This window comes from Bombus fervidus, chromosome 2 (genome assembly GCF_041682495.2).
Source record: "Bombus fervidus isolate BK054 chromosome 2, iyBomFerv1, whole genome shotgun sequence".
NCBI classification, from domain to species: Eukaryota; Metazoa; Arthropoda; class Insecta; order Hymenoptera; family Apidae; genus Bombus; species Bombus fervidus.
In genome coordinates, this window is record NC_091518.1 from 21,888,633 (window position 1) to 21,915,183 (window position 26,551).

The 26,551-nt window shown below is 36.3% G+C and overlaps 1 protein-coding gene across 7 annotated transcripts in view; it reads right to left on the reverse strand.

Moving 5' to 3' along the window:
- Nucleotides 1-26,551, reverse strand: part of Nmdar2 (glutamate ionotropic receptor NMDA type subunit 2) — a 368,342-nt gene that overhangs the window by 253,810 nt on the left and 87,981 nt on the right. For all 7 annotated transcript variants that reach the window (XM_072021787.1, XM_072021784.1, XM_072021785.1 and 4 more), the window contains one exon: nt 10,697-10,795. The gene's annotated coding sequence lies outside the window, so the exon portion shown is untranslated. The remainder of the gene's footprint in view (nt 1-10,696; nt 10,796-26,551) is intronic.

The window sequence follows — 26,551 nt, forward strand, 5'->3', positions numbered from 1 at the left end:
GATCTGTCGTTCTTGCAGAATCATGAATTTATTATCATCGGATTACTTCAGTTGGAATCGTTTGTACATGGTATACTTGGATACAGGTTAGTGGCTTAAAATACGTTCTCGGTATAATGTATTTCGTGTACGTTGCTTTTCAATTGATTACACGTGTAATATTCGCAAGGGAATTCTGGTATTTGTGAATGCGTGTTAAACAAGTTCACTCGTATATTCTCCGGTGGATTAATTAAACTTTGGGCATAATGCGTTGAATTCTCGACAAGTTTATAATCCTCGAATGAAAAAAGTTTGGGCTCCATAGTACCGATCGATGTACGAGCATGATTGAGCATTCGTTCGAAAAACGTCGATCAAGTTTTTGAAAAGAAACTTATATTTAATCGAACTGAATATTCTAATTTAATTGAATATTACATTTATTATTATTTAAAATGGTCTTTCTTTGCTTACTTTCATCTTCATTCCTTAAAATTTAATTTGCCGAAAAATATTATGCTAAAGGTGCATGATTATGCGCATATTACGTTGGTGTACCAAATGTTCAAAAATTCTTTGGCTGCTTGTTTATTCGTATTTATTTATTTATATTATTTATTCCGCTGCAGAAAATGCTCGTAAAATCCATTCTTCTATAGAATACAAAGCCAAAGATCCGCCACTTGACAGACTACATTCATCTTCTGAATTTCCAAAAATTTTCCTGCTAGCTATCTAGTAGAATCTTACTCCCATTGTATGGATTTCTCGTATCCCAAGATTTAGTATTCGTATAAAATACAATACCAAAGGTATATTTTATAGAAGATTACATAGGTTCTCTAAATCGCCAAACATTTCCCTCCAAAATCATACTACTTGCTCATCCTTAACCCACAGATACTTATTTGATAATATTAATTGGCAAAAAGAAAAAGCGATCTAACTAGCTAATTTCGATCATCGTGACAATCGTCCAGCACGGAATTGCATGCGGATCGACCAAGCTCTCCGTAACGATTCATCGGAAAATCGTATCACGTAGGACCTATGTAATCCAGTATCTATTACAGAGAAACGCGGTGCAGCGTATTAATGTTAATCTCGCGTCGCAACTGAGAGCTGTGTCGGACCGAACGTTCTCTGCCATCTGTAAAATACGTTGTTCGTGTACGCGTTGTGTTTGCATTCTGCGAACCGTATGTAACCACGTAAGATCGCGGACAGTGTGTAGCATTGCCCGTGTCTACCATCAGCGTATCTGCCATAAGCATCCTGCATCTAGATCCTCGTTTCACGTGAGTCTAGTCGCGTCAAGCTATGCTCAGAAACTGATATTCTGATATTCACGCATGAAAATCTATATACGTGCTCCACTTATTTATTACATTTATAGGAAATACGAAAGTGCGAAATTGCACATGACGCAGATAATATGAAAAAATATATAAAATATCCAAGGTATCGCAATTTTTATAATATTCGCTAAGCGAAACGATCTTCTTTCGAAGTCCTATTTTTCTATTATAACATCTCAAAACTGTGAGTTAATTTGACAAGCTCAATTCGTTGGACCTTGCCTGTCGATTCGCCCGAATATGCATCCACCGTAACCATAAGCTCGCGTGAACGCACGAGTATCGTAAGATTGCATTCGCCGGAATGCAACTGCACGCTGTTTTATTCCGTTGATGCGTGTCGCAAAGAGACGAGAGACGATGGAGATCGCACGGTTGGCCGAAATTTGCATGCATGAATGTTTGAACAAACTGGGAACTTGCCGTGCTCGTGGAAAGGCGGTGAAACGGAAAATTGAGCGAGAACGGTGATAATCGGACGAGTTGTTGAGCGAAAACGACCGGCCAGGAAAGCAGGAAGTTGTTTGGTGTACCAAAGGATTCTGTGTGTCGTTGTTAGACTGTTAGATATAAAATGATTCTCTGGCGGTGTTCTGGTGTCTTGCGCGATAAAAATGTTCGGGATTATGCACCTTCTTTCGCGCACCTAGTGTTTTACGCGATAAAAGATTTTGTAAATGACGAGTGATTTACGAACAGAGGAGTGGAAATGATACGCGCGAGGTTGAAACTATTTTTGTTGAAAATTTTTTCCTATCTTGCTGTTAGATCGCGGATGTTCATAGAAATTCGTATTTTTACACACATTGTTAATTATACGATATAAATAATCGATAGCTGATATCTCTTACAGATAATGAAAACAAAAACGAGCGAGAAATTTAATATTCCAATATATTATTCCACGATTAAAGAAATTAGACTGTGATAAAAGAACGCGTTATCGTCTAAATATCGTAACGCGAATCCCAATTTTGACATTTTACAGATTTTTACAGCTATACTCGTTCTACGTATTTATTTCGCTTTCGATTAATTATTCACACTGCTAAAATTCGTAAAAAATTAATTTTCTTGCTGTAAACGTCACTGCGCGTTTTCAATCTTTTCCGACATACTTTTCAAGAAGTATTATGTTGGATAGTATCAGCGCCGTAAAACTCAATTAGCACGAAGAGAGGACGAGACTCTGCTAGTCGCTAAACTTTCGTTAATAGAAATTTAAAACGGATTGAAGCGTGTAAAAGTTCATTGAAACTTCTGTCTTATATTTTTTTCCTCGAAGGAAGCTTCGCGCATTATCGAAATTTTTGTTAACTGTAACCGGTCATTTGCAAGGGATTAAATTCTCGGAAAAATCTATCGGAGAATCGTTCGAACGGAACTGTTAATATCGTTTTGTAGAATATTATATGATCAAAAAAGCTAAGTCGAGGAGCAAGCTACAGATCCAACAACGCGTTTCATTTCATTTTTCTCGTGTCAAAACTGGAATTTCGGAACGTAATTTTATCGCTGGACCGTTTATATCACGAAGCATGAAATTTCACGGTTATTTTCAGGCAAACGTGCACTTTGTCTTACGCGAAAAATTATTTGTTACACTGGCTATGACAATATGCTTTATACACTTACGCGGCGAAAGAAACATTACCATTAATGTTGCAAAAATTTACCTTTGCCATGAATTTATACTTCCCTTTTCAACCGTGTTCCGCAATACTTATTCGTGAGAAAGGTACCTTAAATTAGTATAATCATTTTTCCCTGAAAATTTGTATTTATAATCACTGATTTTCCTCTCTTCTTTCTATTTTATAGTCGTACAAATCGAAGCGAATAATGTTCGCAATCGATGACAGGTGGTTCCACCAATAACATAGAATCTCGTTAATATTGATTTGGCAAAGAATTAACAATGGAATCACGTGCTTCATAATTAATTCTTTCACCGATTTGTTGAACTTGTATTTGAGTAACAACAGAAATATTCATTCGTTCGTTCTATCGATTAAATCACGACAATCAGAATTCCAACTACATCCAAATGACTATAATTCGCAGTTGATTTTAATTTAATCATAATTCGGTAATATATTTGTAATTAATTATATTTTGAATTGCGAAAATTTTTAATTTATTTTCCGCTTTCTTAAACTGTTCGCTTTGTTCCACCAAGTGTACATTTACAAAATATAAAAGTAAGAAAACCATTTAACCGACATTCCTTAATGTATTATGCTAATAATATTCTCGTGCTATTTCTCCTTTTTGCCATATGAATTTGTTCTGGATCTTGGAAAAACAACCAGTAATAACATCCAATACGATAACGTCAATTTCACGAGCGTATTACGATTGAACAAGCATGACAGAATATTTCTGGTACGCGTCCGATTGGTCAGGAAACGCTTGTCATGCTCACTGACTGGATTTTCACTGAAATCGGCGCCCCATGAAAAATGCAACACGATGGAAGATCGCCAACGGGAAAACATTGGTAAATCGGCAAGGTGACGGCGAACAAGTATAAAAGTCGACATATGGACGTGAGTTTCTATTGTTTACGCGTCACGTTGAGCGGAAATACGTTAACAGGCCAGCAGGGCACTTCGACTCCTGCTTTTCGCTAGCTCTGCATCGACAATACGAAACGATCGATTGTTTTCATTTAATATACAAGAAAAATATAAGATATGTTCGTGTATTACGGTGTTTATGGTTTACGTTTTAAATATTTTTATTTAGCACAGTGCCAATATTTTTCTTTAATTATTCTCGATATATAATTTTTAATACGAAGGGAACTATATTAATTTATAAAAAGCAACGCATTTTTATAATAAAGACTTTCGATACCTTTTTTTTTTTTTAATTTCCCAGAACTCCAACTATATAATATAATACAGCATCAACTGTTTGTCTTGCGTCGACTTCGAAGCATTTCACGCAAGTCTCCAAAGTTCTATAATTCTTCTTCGAGTATCTCAACCTTTAAGCTATCGTCGGGAACCAAAATTTCGGTCGAATATTCCTTCTAAGAGCTACGAGACGTTCTTAGGAGTGTGTGATATACATAGATATAAGATTATCGCGGATCGTAACTTTAGAACCCAGTGGAAGCAGCTTGTATAATTTGGTATTCCGGTATAACTAAAGCGTGATAACGTTTTATGTCGTGCGCTGTACATACATTCCAAACTTCACGAAGAATACGTAAAAAATAAGACGTAATCCAAACATAAACGACAGTGACAAAAAATGCACATGCGTGAATTACACGGTAAAGTAGTAGAAAGGCGTACGTTCACAAAATGCATGTGCACTGTTATACACTCGTCGTACACTCGACAAGCTGAAGTAGCACAGTAGATCGACAACTGAACTGAAATAATTGCCTCGTGATCAAATGATATTTTATTATAGAGACTGGTCTAGCATGATTCAATGTTCCATAAAAAATACAAAATATCACATATTAGTTAAGAAAATTAATTGCAATCGCACGAAATCGGAGTGGAATGAAATCAGGCTTTGCGATTGAAATTTAATATTGTACTTAACAGCGAATTTTTTCATCCGACAATTTCTAATTTTCTTCCACCTATAGATTTGCATATATATGTACGTGTGCTATATATTTCTTCGTGCATATAAATAAACGAGTAATCCGTTTCTTATTTTCGCTAATTGTTTCTGACACCAGCCCGAGAATCTTCGCGCTGTTTTCAAACATCAAACGGAAAACTGTGTTCGCATGGCAGAAAGCAGACGTTCTAGGCGAATTTGTTGTTCCACGCCCCTTGTTCCTTTCCATCTTTCAGCCAAGAATACATCCGACACCATTTGTAGCGTGACGCCCTTGCTCTGTCGTTTCCCAGGGGAACCTGGGCTTCATATAATTACAATCGTACAGCAGAAAGCTTCCGACCCCGTTTCTATTGTCCTCTGCAACGACTTTCGCTCGTTCTTCGAATAATTTCCTCCTCGTGCTGCTTCCGGCGGCGTTACTTCGTATCTCGCGTCGCCTCACAATGTTAATCGGACAATTGCTGAAGATGAAGTTGGAAACGAAAATCACTGTCTCTGCCGTTCCAGAAATTGTAATTCGTATAATTCTTATTTCTTTATGATTCCTTAGTCTCTTACACCATCTTGAAATTTCAGCAACTTAGGCTATCGTGAAACTTGATAGGAGTAAGAAAAGAAAAAAAAAAAAAAAGAAATAACAGCTATAACACGACTTTAGAATGAGCCAAAGTTTTGATACAATTTCAGTAGCATCCGATGGTCTTATTCAATTTTAACGGCAACTGAAACTTTGACGCAAAGTTGAAAATATGAAAAGAATTTAATGCACCAATTCTTTTATATATATTCCCTTAGTATCTTAAAATTTCTTGAAATTTCGAGAATTCGGACTATCGTGGGATTTGATAAAGCTTAGAAGCAACAGCTTTCATATAGATTTAGAGCGAACTAAAGTTTCGATACCATTTTAGTATCAACTAAAAGTCTGATTCAATCTCGGCATGAATCGAAGCTTTGACGCAAAGTTGAAAATATGGGAAAATTTGATGCGTCAACGAGATCAATGCGATTTTCGTCAAATTGAAATCATAGTTCGTGAAACGAAGACAAACGTTCGCGGAATTTCAACTACTTAGAAATTCGTTAGGGTAAAATCACAGTAATATCTGTTCGATTAGTGGAGTCGATCGCGAATCAAATTTGTAAAATTCGACGCCCGAGTAACGAAGAAACGTGACAGCAAAGTGAAATTGCGAAAAAACCGAAGACGCTGCATTTTTAAAGTAAACTGTTTAACGATACTCGTAAGTTTTCGTTGATTGACGCCGTAAAGAGAACAAAAATTTAACTAAACTCATCGCTCGAGTTTGAAGATTTATCTTCCTTTATGTATCCTTTTTGAACTTTCCTTGCGCCTAGTAATTACTGTGCTTACAATACATTTTTTAATGTCTATGGAAAAACGCTTTCTTATCTTAAAAGCTATCAACTTTTAATAGAATATTTATAATTAACAAATATATCTCCTATATCTTCCTATTCAATCGCTATAAATTTGCCGTAAAACGAATATAATATACGATGTCTATAATTATTTAATAAACACATTTCCTATCACGTTCAATACCCACAATGAATGAAAATTAACCAAAATAAAATTGCTCCGTACTAAAATAACGTACTTAAAAATTCTACGTCATTCGCTTGTTTACATATTCCCAATTGTATTAATTATGCAATAATTATCTCCCCGCTAATTATAAATACCGTTGCATTGTCAATGCACAACAAATCGTAAGAATGATCAAATATAAAACTGACTCATTTTAAAGACACAAGTATGCTTCGTTTTGAAACTAGCATAAGGAAAGCGTCGAAGAGCATTCTTAGCAGATCCAATACCTTTTCACTGTTTGTGCAGAAAATACTGCTTGCCGAACAAAAACAAAGTGGATCTGAAAACTCTTCCGTGCTTCGTTTATTCGTCTATTGTTAGCCATTCGAAAGTCGATGCCTATCGAGAACGAAACGAGAATACGATTTCGATACAAATGTCAAAGGGACTAGAATTTCAGGAATTTCGTCGAGACTTTTCGATATTCGCACGGCGACACGATTTCCTCGCGAGATCAATAATTTCCTCGGTTCTCAATAACCGAGGGCAACCTTTTTCACAGTCGGTGTGTTTCGACGTTCGCTTAGAAATCTGAGAACACAGTGAACAGAAAGCTGAATCAGAGGGTGTAGAACAAGATGAAAAAAGGTGCAAAGAGTAGTGAAAGCCGAAACGACATCCGGCAAGGATGATCGAATGAAATAAGATAAATCGCGAAAAGAATGACACCGTGGATCCTTATTCCGCTCCTAAAGTCAATCGAGAGTTTCTCGATCAAGAACAAAATAGAACGACGCGAGATTCATCGAATACGAATCGAAATGACACTCTCTGCTTTTCGATTTCGCGATAGCGAAATAGGTATCGTTCCAGAGGGACACTTGAACCGTGAAAACGTTCGAACGAAGGTTAAGTATTATTAGATTTTGGAAGAAAATTTGTTCGTCGATACAGTTGATGTTTGTAATTGGAATTTTTTATTTATCGTTAACAGCCAGGCAGAATATCACGACAGATCTCTCGTCCGTAAACTTATTCTCGTAAAAGTATAAGTTGAAACAGTAACTAAATTGCATATGTTCGTTCAGTTTCATATATTTGTGGCGGATGATGGATGGATCGATATAATGAAATGACGAGAATGATTGCTGCTGCAACCGTCAAATGTATTTCGAATAAATAATTAAATAGGTTGATACCGTCGATAGACGTTCGTACAAAGTGTTTAACAAAATAGAATAGGCGCTCGCAGAGAACTTGATAATAACTCGGAAATACTCGGTACGTCTCGATAATCGCTCACAACTGATTACTGGTAATTATTGCTTCGCTCGGGATCGTGTTCGCTTATTTATACTGGTCGAGGGGGAGTCGAAAGATTCAAATTCGACTTGGAACGACGATGGCTCTCAACGGCGACATTGTTTTTTGCCTGGAGATAATCTCGCGCTAAATTCGTATGTCGAGGCGGTATCCTTAATCCAAGGCACGACAACGACATGAGTCGCTCTCGCTTCGCCTCGTCCTATGACTCGTGTATCGCCACATATTTGTGAACGATTCATTTCTCTTCTTAAATATTATAGTATCGTTCGTGGCAAATATAAGTATAATACTTAGACTGTCGAAACGCGGAAACGAAAATTAGCCGACTTAGCCGATGTTATAACCATACTATGTTATAATTCATCGGGAGTAGATGGACGGATCATTACAATATATTTCCCATGTGTCAGTTGCGTATATTCTGGTAAAAGTATAGCTTAAAACATATAAAATAAATGATATGTATAGCGATATTCGTGCAATATATCATACTTGGACATATTTTGCACGTTATAAATATTCTGAACATTATTGTATCTTGAAATTTCATACGCATACGTAAACATCGGTACTTCAATAGCGATAATGAAAATAACATTTGAAATATGATATAGCATATGAAATTATCTGATTAATTGTTGAAATCGTATCACGCGTTTATTCTATATTTTTTCGTGATAAAACGAAATTTGATACTTTAACTAAAAATTATCTGTCCTACGTATTTCACGATAAAAAGACATATATTGTTATTTTTATGTAGGAACGAAGAGGATAAAAGTAGAGATAAAATTTCGCGATGTTCGATACCTTGTCGAAGTGCTGACATTTTTCTAAAGATTTGAATGCCGATCCCTGTTAACAAAGTTTTCCCTTCTGAGTAACCTCAAAGGATTCCACGTAAGAGAGAAATATCCAAAGAGAGAACAAAAGATAAGCGAAAGAGAAAGCTTTTTCGTGCCGTGGGCAATTTAGATTTTGTCGAACGGCTTTGAGCGAAGTGTCGACCCTAATTCTGTGACCCGGTGAAACTTTCGGGTTTACCTAAATTCTCAGGCGCTCAAAAGTTTACCCCGGCGAAAATGTCATAAAAGAAAAAGAGGAAACAAAAACATGGCGCTAAAATCTACGCACTTGACTGTAAAACATGGCTTAAAGGAATCGTTATTCTTACTCGAAACAAATTTATACTCTTCTTTGGATTATCCTATGTCATTTCAACGATCCAAGCTTCTATACCGTTTCCATTTAACTATTCGTAGACGTTCGACAGAATGTTTTAAGTATTTACTCAAATTTAAAAGCGGGTCGTTTCTGTTTCTTCGTCGGAGACAGAATACGAATTGAATTTACTTTAAAATCAAACATAAAATATCTTGTTTATTTAAAAATGCCTTCCACGTTTACACTTTATTAAATTTGTCTCCTTCTTTCGTTACTTTCCTCGCAGTCTCTCTGCCTCTTACGTTTATTCAAAAGACGAGGTCAAAAGTATAAGAATATCATCTTCGCGTTAAAGAAAGTTGCACATTTTTCGTTTGAAGACCGGTCGAAATTAGTCTCGTCGATAAGAGAATCCTTTTCTCGTCGTTGATACATGAAAGAAGCGACGCATTCACAAAAACGCAAAGGAACAATGCATTCGCCACGCATCATCACAGCCGTTCAAACGTCACGACAAAGAAGAAGAAAAAAAGGAAAATCTCAAAGTCGAGCTAAACGTCAGCGTTGTTTCAATTAAAATTACCGCTATTAACAATTCCTTTGGCGAACATTTCCGCTCACTTCTTTCTTGCTTTGTCGTCGATACTCTCTCGTGCAGAATACACGATTCCGAGTGGAGCAAACATCGTGCAACGAGGGAAAATTTGTTCAACAGTTGTGTGGATTTTACGGCGTGCAAGACGCTCGCATCCTGTGTGTATTCAACAAGCGCAAAATAATCACGCGTGCTGCAAAATTGAAGAATTTCGGATGGCGTGCAGCACCCGCGTACCTGTTATAACGACTTCAAACATTTGCCTTCCATTCTGATCTTCATTCCTGGAGTGTTTGCGTGATTACTCGCGCGGAGCTACAGATGTAAACATTCGTACCCAATTCCGCTTGTCGATGAATTTTCAGACGATTTTTTAACAGCACGTAAAATAAATGGTATTGTTTGGCTAACAATCGTCAGCGGTATCGATGCCAATGGAGAATCGAATTCTCTCGTGATTGATGTCCTGTTTTTCTTTTTTTTTTTTTTTTTTTTTTTTCTATTTCTAATCAGTTTGATTATTGAAAAATTCGCTTTTAAAATTCTTTTTCTGCCATTTACACGATTAGTATTACGGTAATTTGTGAAAGAATCGAATTGTCTTTTCAATGATATTCTGTTCGCCTTTGTTTTTATTTCTTTGATCTTTAAAACAACGTGATAAAAGATTCTGTTTTGTTAATTTGTTAAGTTATTGTAATAATGACATGTTTTGTGAGCGCAGGCCACGCAAGAATACTTCGTTACTATGATAAAATATAAATTTCATAAACATATAAATAGCTATTTCATGCTACTTTCTGCTTTTCCAAAATAGCTAAGTTTTATTTTAAATAAACTGCTTCCTGAATTCGAACCAGCCTTCTTTGTACATTTTTCTGAATATTTTAGAATATAGTATACTTTCATATTTTCTCATGTTACTTTCATATTTTCTCATGTTACTTTCATAAAAAATAAATAAGCTAGTTTAAAGTTTCTACGTCAAATTTTAGTCAGTTTTCAAACGAAAAATATGTTACTTTTAGTTTAAGAAAACTCGGATAAAAACAAGCATACACGTTCTCAAATCAATTATAAATCCGTACGAGTTTGTTTAACACGTTATAGTGGCATTCTACTTACTCGATGCCAGTGTAGAATCGGGAAATTTCCACTTGACTCGTGTCTGACCACGAACGGGGTCATACTACTTGTAGCCTGGCAATGAAGCACACCAACTTTCTGTCAAAATAAAAGCAACACGTTTTACGTTAATTTATAAATATCAAAACAATAGAAAAATGATATTACTCAAAATATCTTTAATAAATATCATTAACGAGTTTTAACTGTAAAGTAAAACTAATCTTACTGCTTATTAAAATCTAATATTGATAGAAAATTGAAATAATTTATTCTATACTTTATAAAACCTGGCTATTACATTTTTATGTACCTATATCGTTAATTCTTTTAAATAATAAATTGTATCGTATTTAATATCAGTGCTGATTTATTGCGATATATTTTATTGTCTATAAATCAACGTCAAAGATAATATGTAAACTTCGGGAAAAGCTGATGGTCAATTCGGTGAAAAATAAACTTGAATTATAAAGATGAATGTAATTGTCTGCCGACTATCCAACTAATCGAACTTTCTTTTCATAACTTCGAAGATGAAAAATATTACGAACGAGAAGTCGGGGTAACAAAGTGCATCAGATCGCACTTTTACGACGTCGAACCAACTGACGAATTATTCATACGAGAAAAAATATATCGCGCGATATATTATTCTCAATTTATCGACGAAAGGCGCACCTTCGTGAGAAAGGAACTGCGGCCATCACTTCTGAAGTAGCAATATCGAACTGGCTCTTTGTGGACGCGTAAAAATACGGTGGCTGGCTGCGTGATGACAGTTCGATTTCCTATTCCTCCTGGCATGCTCACCAAAATGCGTGCACGAAAAGATCCATCGATCTCTGGAATCCTGGCCCACTATCCCGCGTCTGCTTTACGACTCTTAAAGGAAAGAAGCACTTTTTGCTTAATTCGAAATTGAGACTATCAATCATCAGAGTGCCACGATATTTTTCAGTTTCCTCTTCAATGTATTTACACAGAATCACAGTACGTACTCGGAATTTCTAAATACGTATTACTATAATATCGTAGAGTTAAGAAAATGTATCGATTATTGCGAAGTATTACGATAATTAGAGAAAAATTAGAGAGCTAGAAATTTGTGATTATGCGTGATATAAAATTCTGAGAAATCCCTAGATTATTTTATGCATTTGCATTGGTATTCTAAGGGAACAACTTCTCGTACTTAATTTTAATTTCAATTCTGTATCATATTTCAATAATGATTAATTTACAATTTCATTATAATATGCAATAATGAAATTATCGAGGTTGAATGAGAGCGTGAATGAGGAATCTATGTAAATCAATCTCACTTTATAGCCGGCAGGTAAAAATTAATGAAATATACATATATGTAAAAATGAAATTAAAAGTAGAAGCGAAAAGGACGAAATTAGTAGAAAATTTTCGAACTAATTTTATTACAGACCTTACTGCATGGTCAATATTTCGGAACACGAACATGCGAGATCTCTCAGGAAGATAAATCCGCTCTGTCCTTCGTCTGTGATTTTAGTTACGATAGTTATTTTTATTTTAAAGTTACGAGAAGGTGTAAAAAATTGTACACTTCTTCTATGGCAAAGCGAGTATATCCTAGAAATAGCAACCTTGTTTAGTGCGAATAACGCGTCCAAAGAAATACGAGAACTGTGATCCTTGTTCTTCTCTATTTCAGAACTTTTAGACCACGATAAAGAAAATTTTTGTAACTTTAGAAGTACGAAACTCTGGAGAATATCTTCTGTACAGTATACACATAAATCCGTCGTGACTTGAGGCACGTCCTACAATTTTTCAAGACGATGAAACAAAGTAGATGTATAATAAAACGGAGATCGACGAAAAAATCTCGATCGAAGGTTGTAATAAGTTGTAAATAACGTTTATTCGAAAGTCCAGTTACTATTACAAATAAATACGAAATAATTCACACTTCGGTAAGTAATAATATTTATGAAAGAATCGAATTTACGAACAATTTCCACCTCGATCAGCAATAATATCTCAAAATTCAATAGAAAAATTTCGATCGTCCTATGGTCGTATTCTCTATGATTTCAAATTGAAAAAGAGTGAATCTCCTGCAAACAGCATCTGGACTTTGTTGAACTGGAGTTCGCGAAAGCAATTCCACGAGAACAGCGAGATTGCAGAAAAAACTTAAAGCATTGAGAAAAATGTCTGGAAATCTTGGTAATGTACTATAAGATTTATTTATTGAGAAATATTAGAAATTAGGGATTCCAATGATTTTTATCCTATATGATAAGATTATTGATACATGGATCTATTTACAATGGATTAAACAGGAAACGATGATTATTTAACATGAACCAAATACAGTAATAACTAAAACAACTATATAAATAATTCACAACTCGCAACTTCACAACTCGACTCTTAGTTAACCACTTCTTTCTTCCTTAAGCATTCCCTTGTCTTTTCTCGTACTCCCACCACGTACGTATTCCGTAACCGTCCGCGATCATAATCATTTTCCGCGTGACTATTCGACTGAAAGACAGACGATACATTGATAGGCCGTTTGGCCCATTGAAGTTTCCCGACCTTTTCGACCTGTCGGCACTGTTACGTCGACCGACTCTCTGCCTGGACCGGGTCACACGTCGCGGGCAGGATGGCAACCAGATGTCTTCACATCCTTACCGCGTACCCTCAATAGTCTCAAGTACTCTCCATAAATCCCAGGTATTTTCTATTTAAGGTCCTTCAGACCGACCAAATATTCTTTCACCGAATAGTTTATTGTCTACCACAGGAGATACGAGAAAATTGGTTTCTCTCACGTTCAGTATCTTCCGTTAGCGACTTTCTCTCGAGGGCGGCTAAGACCCTTCCTAGTCCACCAATCGTCTATTATCCAATCAGAAGCAACGTCTATTGCCCTCACTTTCCTAGCCAAAATTGTCATCAACAAAATCGATGGTTCCGTACGCTAGACACACCCATCCCTACCTTTCCTCCGCCACAGCATCGTCACCGAACGGCACTGATTTTGCACCTTTCGAACGGTCAACACCTTTGACCGGGTTTCCACTTTTAGATCAGTCACCTACTTTACTTATACATAGCACCAGTGTAACTATATTCATTACAAAGTTGTTGGAATAAACTGTAACTTATAATTTCTTATATCAGTGTCATATTCGATTTAACTACCTCTATTATCCTAACCGAAATAGGGGATCGATCATTTCGCGGTGTCGATTGTCTAATCGTAACGGGAATTTAGCTTCTCCGCGAGTGAACGAAACAGGCACTTAGACTTCGTCGCAACATTGTTTATAGTTCACCCGATATTTCTTAGGCAATCTGTCCACGATACTACAATATCCATAAATGATACAAACATGCTATTGGGAAACGAAAAGCTCGTAAAGATGAAAATAAGAATCGACGGTAACAAACCTCATGATTTTATTCTTATTTTCACTGAGAAATAATAAAAGAGAAATCCACGTAAAAAATTCAGTTGGGAAATTTAATTGATTTGATCGACAAGTAATCGGAGAATCAAGAAAAACGAAGCATCGCAGCAATAAAGTCTCTCGGAAGTCGGACCCTTGGAGCTTGATTTATCTTCAGAGTAGAGTTGATAATCAGTTCCTGGAACGCGTGGAACTTGGACAGAAGCGTCTGACCACTGTCCCCTAGGCATTTATTCGTTTGGCCGCTCGGCCGAACCCGCGGCCCATGACCTTTCCGAGTCCCTAGGCCAACAAATGGAATCCCACTTCTTACCCTTGCAGATCTTCCCTTTCGATTTTCCTTTTCCGATTCTTGTTTTTACCCCGGACAAAACGCATCCGGATTCCGACAGAGTCAACACGGAATCGCGTATTTTCACGGTTCACCTTGCTGTTCGTCCTCTTCGCTTTGTCAATCGCCCACATTCGATTGTCGATGGACTGTGAACTTTTATGCAACTTCATATCTCTGAGAATATACTTAAAGAAACAGAAGCTCGATACAAAATTGTTTTACCTATTATCAGTATTATTATTGCTTAGTATTATGGGAGGCGCTATGCTTTGAGTATTTTACGTGTTTCTTCGTACTGCGTGCATTCTGCGCAATTTTCTACCATCGAGTTTCCTATAGTGAAAGCAGAACTCGGTAAAAAATTGTTTCACTTGCCAAATATAACGGAAAGTGCTATACTTTTGATATTTCACACTGTCAAATTCCCCATAAATGCACAATACCTTACTACACTTAACGATCAGCGAAATAAAAGAGAAAGAGTTTCAGTGAAATAAATTTCCTTGTATATCGAAGCTTAACTCTTTGGTTGTGTTGAAAATATTCTATTATTCCAAGGATTGGAGTGACAAACGACTGGTTGTAATGAAACTTTAATTAAAACCGTTGAATGGACGGGATGGAAGTTGGTTTCCATTACAATGAAATGAAACATTTGGACGAACGAGTGCACCGGGGCTGTGCCTGACTTGACAAGCAGAATAAAACTGTAGGTAAGCGGGCAAGAAAAATGTGACTGTGTTTGGGTAGATGACCGGAATAAAATCTTGCGTGGACGGATAACTGTGTCAGAACCGTGTCTAATCGAAATGATAGAATAAAAACGTGCCCGACCGGACAAAAAGAATAGAACCGTATTCGTTTGGATGGATAGAACAAAACCGTAGCTGGAGATTGGTAAAATCAATGGAGATAGTTCTCGTAGCAGTACGTTACGCGTGCTGCAACATGTATTAGGTTGTCCGAAAAGTTTCTTTCGTTTTATAAGGAAATAATAGACGCACGATGTTTTATGTTTTATATTAGTTTATTGAATTATGCACGAACGTGATAACAGAAATATAACGAAATGGATCATACTTAATTTAATAAAATAATATAAAACAGACATTGTTGTTCATCTATTGTCACTTTATGAAACGAAAGAAACTTTTCGGACAACCTAATATTTCGCGCACGCGTTTTATCGCACACGATTTTTCTCAAATGTTGCCAATGATTAAGTGTCTAGTTATCGTTCAATTCTCACTTATCCTTCGTTGGCTCGTTATTAGACGCGCAAGAAATGCTTGAAAGTGGAATCGAAATGTATCTGACAATGGAGAAACTAACGAACGTCAGGAATAGATCGAAATTTCCTAAAGCCTAAATTTATTTGAAATTGAACGAACCAAAATTGTACGCACGTAAGGAATAGTTAAATTTTTTCGTCGAGGAGTGTTGAGGTTGACCGATAGAGGAACGAGTGGATGAATTTGTAATAGAAAAATATATCGAAATAAATATTGGTATAAGTATAGGTATAGCGTATGCTGATCCAGATCCTCACTCTTTCAGAGTCACGATACAATAGAAGGATAATAGGGAGCACGTTCGTATATTTATAGCAAAGGACATTAACGAGAAGTTAACCTTGGTGCGTGGCTCTAGCCGAAGGCTACGAGAAACAGCAATAGAAATCACCTCATAGCTCTTTTGTTTCTAGACCTTGTAACCCAAAATAAAATTTATATTCACGGTCACGATAATACGGACCTCTCCTTATTTTCAGTTTCTTTTCGCTAAATTTTGTTCTTTTCGTAAGAGCAGTCTCCAGGTCACGGATATACGAAAGAAAAAGGTGTGGAATTTTTCTTGAAGTAAATATAAATTGCGTGGAACGCTTCGAAAGCGATTAACGTTAAACTAATTGATAAAGCCGAGTCGACGTCACCGGCGAACATTAATCATCCATCGTTGTTGCATTCCGAGCATTTATGAAAGTTTATTCCCTGTATTGTTTTACGTATTTTCACATAATTAGCTGAAATTACAAGCACAATCGCTTGTTCGCTCTTTCTATTAAAAGTTTCTCTCCGTTATTCCCCGTTATTCGATATTTTCTTTCTCTAACGAAAGAAAATTCTGCCCATTCTACTTCTTTGTAAACGACGTTACAAAAGCGTGAATGTTGTGCGCGAAATCCTATCTTTTTCAGATAATTGAAATAGGTATGAAAATTACGTGTAAAATCATGCAGAGAATTTCCAACGCAATCTTAAGAATCGTCTATTACAATTGAGCGGTTCGTTTCGAAACCAGATACGAGCTTCATCGTTGCCATTACACCATACTTGCGTACGATTTACATCTTGAAGAAGCATTTTGCTTTCGCCATGGTAGCTTTCGTTCTTTCCTCTCACGTCAACGTCAATAAAGTTGCCGTGCGTGACGCATTTACCATGCAATATTCCGTATACGTGAGCGGGCTTCCGGGATCGTTTCAAGCCTCTCCTTTCTATTTCAATGATCTAGCAAGCTTCGCGTAAACAAGGCACAGAATTTCGAACACGACAGAAAATGTTCTTTTCGCTCGTAATTTTTAGGGAACTTCTTGCAAAGCTATCGAACCTTTGGCGAGCAGCTGGTAAATTTTATTACAACGGTTTCACGAAATGAAATTGAATTTTATAAATGACGCCGTTGCGAAACTGGGACGAATAAAAATGGAAACAGTCGATACTGGGTCAGTAGGATACTCGGTTTCTATTTGCGTTTCTAGTTAAACACCGATGTAACCGAATTAAACGAACAAGGTGCCCACGCCGACCTGGCCAGCCGCCTTCAGATTCCGTTTGTCCATCCACTTCTCACGTACTCCAACGCTTAATTAAAATTCTCACCTGCCGGAATCAAATTGATTAAATCGGAAATCCCAAATTGAAATATCTGGGCTGAAACGAATTATGGTTTTCGACGAGCGGTCCGTGTCATTCGATTTCATACTTTAATTTACGAACGCGACGATATTCGTACCGTGTAATCACCGCTGCAACACGTAATTCATTAAACGTTCCCTCTGATTTTCAGATTGCATTGCCATTCTTCCCGTAATTTTATATGCAACCGGAGGAGAAAAGGGGGAACGGTGTTGTACCGTAGTTTAAAATTGAACGCCGAGACGAGAGAATTTGAAACTGGAGGTCGGAAGCTTGTCCGACGTGCAAATTAATTTAATTAATTCTGTACTCAACAAAGGTGAATAGTCTACTCACTCGTTTGCCTCTCGTTATCGTCTCTTCTTTTTTAATGATTCTGCAATCCGTTTCGATAGGATTCGACGCGAGAGGGTTACGTTACCAGGTCGAGTCTTCTTTCTATTGTTCCTTCGTTTGAAGATATAAACGCGACAAGAAAAATTTCATCAATTTTAATGTTTTAAACGTGAAATCGAAATTTTGTAGAGAATTGTAACGTTCAATCTTTGAGTTTCAGTATCTCCAAGTGGGATTATACCGCTTCAATGATATTGTTGCCTCTATTAGCCACATTAGAGATCGATTACCAAGTTACAAGAAACACCAAGCAATTCGTATCGATACTCCATTTATCCAGACTTATCGTAGAAACTGTTTTTATATTTACAGAAGATATAAGCAAATAAAAAGCACTACAAAGCTGTTTTATTCGGAATTTACTTTTGGAACTTCAATATTGCCACTAGTATACCATTTCCCGTCCCCTAGTTGGTTTTTACTTTCAAAACTTCAATATTGACACTATGTTTATTTTTCACTCTGTAATTCTTGCTTTTAAAGCTTCAACGTTTTCACTGTTACGCTATTTCGCGATCCATGGTTAACTTAATCAATTGGATTTTATACATTCGTGCCATACGGTACACTTAATATGCAAAAATATATGAATTATCCAAGTACAAATTATTATACAGTATACAGTACGCTATACAGTATAAATAAATTATACAGTAGCTGCTATAATATTCAGTAGATAAAATAATGTTTCACCTAAATTCTCCGTTTTTTATATAAATTCGTGATTGTACCATAAATTCGAAGATACAAAAATACACAGAACGCGCGTCATGCCCAAAAATATATAAAACAGATTTTTACGTTTATAAAAATACGAATTTCTATAAATTATTAATACACATCTACCATCGATAAATCTAATATCCAATTTCTACTTGAATCTTTAATTTGCAAGCTAATTTACAATTTGTCAAATTATCAGCTAAAGATATTATCGAATAAGCATTGCGGCCAACTAGGGGATACTCGCGAGAGGGAAAATCGGATCAGCAGCGGAAAGTGATGTTCCGAATGCACGTGGGCGATAACGATACGAAGACAAGATCAGGATGGTTATCCGTTGGAAATCGAAAAGAGGAGTGGAAAACGTAGAACACGAGAACGAAGCAGCGAGGTAAGGAAACGGAGAAAGACCCCTTAATACTTGGCACTTTCACAATGGATCTTAGCGGTGCGCGGTGGAATAACGGTGAAAAAAGGAGATATCGTAGGAATGAAAGAAGCAACGGGAATGCGATTCCACGGACAAAAGCAACGAAGAAAGGATGTTAAGCGCGTGGTATTCCTGGGAAAGATGAGGCCTTCGTTAGAACATCTCGCTAGTGTTGGAATTTCAGGAAATTTATTTATCAGCTGGACCTTCGGGTCGTTCACCTTCTAACCAACTTGCACCTTCCTATGTTTTCGCCTGATAAACGTTTCCCGAACAACGATCCTGCAAAGAAACGAATGATTCCGAGCTGGTAAAATCGTTCGAACGTTGAAACTGTAGGAAAGGCACGGACTGATACGTACTTGGAAGATGGACTAAATGAATCGGAAAATTGCACTGCTTTCTAAGGACTTTAATCAAGCGATAATGGATAAAGCGTCGCGATAATTGGATATACTTCTTCGATATAGTTGTCTCCTCAATTGGTTCGACTTCCAATTTCTTGTTATTAAATTTTACACCCGATGGATAATTAATGCGATTAGTAACGCGACTTTTTTATACATCGATCGTCGGAACATCGGTAAAGTAAAATAATATTCAGAATATTCGTAAAGAAAGAGGTAAATCGGAAATGTATTAATAATTGCAAAATAATAATTGAAGATTCCATAGAAAATAAAATAAATTCGTCTTTGCAAATAGCGGTGAAATTTTCACAATTTTCAGGTGTAAATCGATGCTATCATCGGATGTAATTTCCAACAGATAAACCTTCGATCATCATCGACCCTAACTAATCGTCGTCGATTAAAGGAATCCTTGCTTAACGGAATAACATTCTCCTATGCAAACACAAGATTCAGATGGCAAATTCGTCTCGATTTCAATTTCGCGACTTATTTACCCAGAGACGCGTCTCGCGCGGCGCGTTGGTCGAACGTCTCGGTAAAATCGAATTTTCCGGCTGGTGAAGTTTTACGGACGAATTTAATTTTCGTCGATAATACACCGAAAACGAACAAAGGAAATTTCGAAGGCTGTAACATTTACGTTCAAACCCTCGTCACTTCTGTTGAATTAATTTACCGTGTAATAATTTACTGAAACGTTCGTTCCATTTTTGAAGATTAATTAGTATATTCGTTGCAACATTCTGCTCGATGATATTTGTATGATTAATCGCGTGCAAAGCAAAGCAGAAAATATAACTATTCGAAAAGAATATTTCATTTATTTAATTTTCTTTATTCATGGGGGATTGATATTGAGAAATTCGGGTTTTACAGAGACACTTTTTCAACGATTTCCACAAAAAAGGTAGCTCGAATTAAAACCAAAATAGCCACTCTATTTCTTTCTAGAGAAGAAATAATACAGTAACCGCAGGAATGAAGATTAAACAACATTACCCTTAAACTAGTTCTAAATCGTCGGTGCAATGTTCTGAATACTGCATGAAGAAACAACGTGTAACCTTTTTCAAACGTCGTTTAAATAAACTCTAAAAAGGATAACACTGATTTCTACCGATTATATTAGAAAACCAATAACAAATGTTCCATTACATCTATTCATTATTGGTTCATCGGTAAACACCAATCCCCCAATCAAATACTATATCTTGTACAGTTATTTTTTTTTTTTTTTTTATTGTCCTCAAATTTTCTACGCGTTTTCATTTGCAATTGTTCATTACGAATATTGTCACTTTGCTAGAATTTCTACGAAATTGACCCCAAAGGCTGTGATAATATGAATTATAATACAATTATACCAATCAACAAGAAGAATGTCACAATTTTTACTTCTATTTTTAATATTAAAGAATAGAAATAAAAAATATTTTGTTACAGTCCATTGAAACTTAAAGAATATTATCTTAACCCGCGAAAGAAGAAAATGTTTTCATTCACGAATACTCGTGTAATTAATCGATTCACTAAAGAATTTACTTTCTGTAGTCGTGTCACTCACCTAGCAAACGGGCGATAAATCTCCAAATGTCACTCATTACTATCAAAGAAATCATTATGGAACAATAGCTCAGAAAACGAATGTGACCAACAGGGAGACAACATTCGGGACACAGGTCTTTGAAAATTGCTATAACGGTAGAGAGAAACTGAGATAGAACTGCATCTTGGATTAATCAGCGAAGACCTTGTCCACATTAACGCAGACTCTGCATTAAACGATAAACCCTGCCGACTGACGAAGAGAATGTTACGTAGCAAGTTCTCTTGCTTCCCATACAGTTTACAGAAAGCTCGACTCGTTCGGTGTGCAAGGTGTACATACAGCAAACTTCCTTTAAGCGTTCACCCTACTGCGGCAAGCAAGGGAGCGCGCGAGCGTAGCCCTTTAACGTTCCACAGAAACACCAATAATACAGTATACTTGATAATTCGCAGTTTCTCTGTCAGGTGATTCAAAAGTTCTATTAACAATTTGGCTCTGGACTTAATTAGTTACGCATATGATGGCTCGGTTAGCGGATTAAAAATTCGCGAAATTATTGCCTGATGGTTGTGTAATCGATTCCCTAATCCATGCAATTTACGCATCGAATGGCGTTGCGAAGCGAAGGATTTCCAACAGTCGTGTCGAAAATTATCAATACCCCGCGCATCGATAGAAAATTATGTGTCTGCCATACATGGAACAAAAGATTCATTTTATAGCATCGAATAAAATTTGTACTTTATACCTTCGATACCATTTCATATTGATACAATAATCCAATTTATTACACGTTTGTTATATTATATGCATTTTGCTATATTTCATCCTCTAATACGGTGTAGTGCAGGAGAAATTTTGGGAAGCTGCAAGAAGAAGTTTGATGTATATATAATACTGTTAAATTTATAATATAATTTATAATAAAAGTTTGATAATGTTATTCTTCAAATTGATCGATACGTTGTATGACATACAGAAGATATACATTTCTTGTATCTGGCAAATATAAGAAATCTTGACAATAAAGAAATAATTATTTTATCAAACGCCCGTTGTAAATTGTACATCACTTTCTTGCACTGTGAAAGAGTCAAAGATATATTTGTATCAAGATTCGAATACCAACGTATTGTCAAAATTGCTTTCAATAGCGATCTGTTGGCATATATCTCGGTATTCTATTTGCTGGGCTGTGCTATGAAGGTATTCAGCGCGTCTGGTTATATAAGGCGCTATTCTACTTACGCAGTCAGGTATTATCGGATCATTTCAAATTAAATGGGCCAACTGCTCGACCATTTATACAAGAAATTTCATGCAGCTATATGGTCTGCTAGTATATCGTCCATTTACATGGATTTACCATAACGCATTTCATTTCAGTTAATTTCAATTCATGTAAACCTATTAAATTGAAACTATTTCCGACAAAATTGGTACCAGGATAAAATTTCATGAGTCAGTTATTATTAATGGCACGAGCCTTTCATAGAGTACGACATTATACAGAAAGAGATAATTCAAAATGAAATATTCCTGCGAAATACGGCGTTATAGTCTCGAAAGTTTTTCTGCGTAAAAGATATGTTTCCAAGAAAGTACAGGTTTTACAGAGAAAAGATATCAAGCTTTGAGTACAGTCTACGGTGAAACGATAGAAAAGTTCCAAGTCCAAAGAAGATGGAAATTATCTTTGAATATTTTGCTAGCGGACTTCGTGCTATTGAATATTCTATTGTACGAAGAATTCGGTAAAACGTAACAGAGGGATTTAGTAGAATTTTGGTAGTTATCGAGGGTCAGGTAAATTTTGTGAAATAGAAGGAACCGGCAAAACAGAGCACAGAAATTTTCTCTGACATAATGATAAAACTATTGTAATTTTAGAATACCCGATGTAGATATATAGATAAGTTTATAGATACGAGAGGCGATATTCGAGATAGGAAAAGAAGTGGCAAGCACTTAGAAAAATTGGCGATGATACTAAAAAGCCTGTAAGGTGAAACTGAATAAAAAGTCGAGAGGTTCGGAAAGTTAAACATTTTGACGAGCAATTCTGTACTTTGAATTTAACGTTCCTCGCCGCGGTATCTCGAGAGTATTTCTAGACTTCAAATAGTCTGCTTTCTCTGTTTCAATTTTTTCGAAAAAATGTCTTTTTCTTCTTGTAAAAGAAAGAATAAGTAAAATAATTACGAATTACCAGATTAGTCTCCGATATACGCATTTTTGGAATTCATTTTTAATTTCAAAGAATAAAAAGGTACGTATCTCCTTACTTTAAAAATAGTTTCGAGTTTAAATTCTACGTAAAAATACAAACGAATTCTCCTAAACGATTTCTCCTCGAACCGTTCTTTCCGGTAGCTTAAAACCTTTCTCCGAAGATTCTCGGTAAAACGTATTCTGTTTACTTCAGCATTTCTCGTTCAATTGGACCAAACATCGCAGGTTCTTAGAAAATATTCGATCGCGTTTACCGAAAACTTAATCTCAAACGCCTTACTACCGCACCTCTAATGATCATTGTTAGAACTATGTTATTTTTTACGAAATCTCATACGAAACTCTCATTTTCACACTGCTGCGGGAACGACCTTCGTGCAAATTCAATTTATCTTCAGTGTGTGCGACATACATTTGAACAGCCGCACTTCGGTATAACCGTAACAGTTTCAGTAAAGAAAAAACTCGACTCGAGCTCCGGACGTATACAGCAGTTGGAACGATGCACATTCCAATCTGAATTTATTCCAGGAAACGCGGATCGTTTTCGAGACGTGTAACATTTGCAACGTGATGCAGTGGCAGACTCAAGCTCTCGTATTTTGTTACAACTTGCGATTGCTAAGCTGCAAGAAAACGAATCGCGGTTATACTTTCCGAGTGAATTTAAAACAGGGTGAAAGTTATCTAAAAAAATGTTTAAATCCGTGCAAAATATTTCCAAGTAATAGATTCGCTCGTAACAATGATGTACTTCGGTAGGCAAACCGTATAAATCGTGGTACGAGCAATGAATATTACTTGAATAATAGAAAGAATGATAAAAGAAAAAACAATAGAAATTTAAATATATTCGACGATCACAGTTTCCATCACTTGATATTACTTGATTTGTTTCGTTCGCAGTTTCAATTATAAAAAGTTACGTGATCCGATTCGTAGATATAATACTTTGATTCGAAAAGGGGAGTTCAAGACGTTTGTTACGTCGGCCGACTCTCTACCAGGACGGGGCCTTGCATCGCATATGGCAACCATATGTCTGCACCTCCTTATTGCGTACTCTAAAGAATCTCAAGGACCTTTTCTACGAAAGTATTTTCTAAGATCTCTGGTTTGTGTCCGGAAAACACTTAAGATTAGTTATTTTCACACGTGCAATGCTTCCCACCACCAACCTTCTATCGAGAGCGGCTAAGACCCCTCTTAGTCCACCAACAATCGCAATAGCCAATAGAAACAATGTCTATTACCCTCACTTTCCTGACCAAAAAACTGTCATTAACGAATCCGATGATCCCATGCGTTAGACACACCCTTTCCTAGCTCTCCTCTGACACAGCATCGTCACTCTCGACACAGTTCATTTTCGTCGTCCGAACAGTCAATAAGTCTATCACGGTTCTACCTTCAAATCAATTCGTTTGCAAAGTCTAACTATCGCATCGAGACATATCGTCAAATCGGGTCATATTTTCTGTAACGCATAAGCTGTACTCATCGTCAAATACTTGTGACGCTCATAATATTATGTAATCCATTGTTGAATATATACATCATATTAACCTGTTAACACAGTGTTAATTTCAATTAACCACCTCTGTTATCCTAACCGAAACACGGGGAACGACTATTTCGCGGCGTCGATTAGCCGAATCGTAGCGAGAATTTACGCCTCTCGCTGACGCGTTTTCCTCGCGACCGCGTCTCTCCGCGAACGGTCGTAACAACGTTTGAAGAGGAAAAATCAAAATATTTGTCAAGATTGAAAGATAGACAAACTATTAACAAGAATCTACCATAAGCCAGTCCGAATAGCCCCGCGTTTTATTAATTTGTTAATTTTATTATCTATTTATGGCTATGTGATTAGAGTCCAACTTCTCGAGTAAACAATTTACTTAATTTCCTATGTCTATTTGTATATGTCATAAAAATATGTTAAAATTAAAAAACGTCAAAATATTCGTAAGATTATTAGGTTTCAGATATTTCAGCTGCACCAATACAGTGTATGGCATCTTAATACTTAACAAGCTTTACTGTTATAGAGTATGCTATTGAATTTTACTAAAAAAAAAAAAAAAGAAAGAAATGAAAAACATCGAAAGCTTCGAACAGCCTTTCTATAGCCAGCGACTCTACACGATCTAATTTAGAATTTATCAACGAGTTTTTATTTAGAAAGAAGGCGCAAACCAATTTTCACCGACGAACATCGGCGAGCATAGAAGATGGTAAATTCACACGTCAACTCTGGCGGCTGCAATTTGATCAATATTTCGTAGAGAAATGAATTTCAATTATGTAGATGGCACCTTAATTGCACAGCAAGTTCGTCTGCTTTATGCCGTACATTTCCCTCAATTATTGTTAATATTAATTTATACGCCGTTATTAACTATACGGACGAATATTGTACGAGGATTGCTGTAGATATTTCTTCGCAATTTACTGGATGCTCAAATATGCGGCGCGAAGAGCGAAAATCCGAATCCTCTCTATACGTAGATGCAAACAATGCTGCATAACAAAATACCAAAAATTATATCAACTCCACAATTATAGGAACGCATCATAAGGCTGTAAGAAATCCTAGTTGCTCTTTAGGTAAATGTTCAAGTGGTCACCACTTCTATGAAAACTCCACATCTGGTCTTTTTAGTTTTCTCACGCACCGAAGTCATCGACAGCGTATAGACAAAAGACTGGGACGAAGGCAGACCATAAACGGTAGACAGGCGACGATGGCTTCGGGGCTTTCAGTCAGAGGGTAACGCTGCTAGCGCGCGGATCTGGACCGGCTCAAATTATATTCCTATTTGTATTTACAATTCTGTATTAAAATATATTTTCTACTTTACAACTTATCCACGCGTTCCTTTCTTCACACATCTAATAACCTCAACGGTAAACAATATTAACAAATTTACATTATATTGTTATTGAGATGTGTATAGTTTTGTGTTCTAGACTAGATTGGCCGCGTAGTAGTGACACACGTATGTGAATATGAGTGCGTGGAAGATGTGTGTGCGCGGCGTCTCGAAAAACGGACGAATGTAACTGTTCCGTTGGCAGTGTGGTATGGAAGATGGTGAGACAAAGAAAATGCTGAGACACGTGCAAATGTATATCGACGAAGATCCTGGAAATCGTTTATCAAATAAATCTAAAACTATTTTAATATGAATTCTAAGTGTAACCTTAGCGTTTCTTTACTTTTATTTCGGCGATTAAGATCCACAATTCTCAACAATGATAATATAATATATGTCATATTATAAAATATAGTAAAAAGTATTAGAAAATTCTTAATGGAAATGACACGGAATCAGGCATTTGTTTTATCTTATTTATAATATATTTACTATCTACCAGACATGTGAAACGATG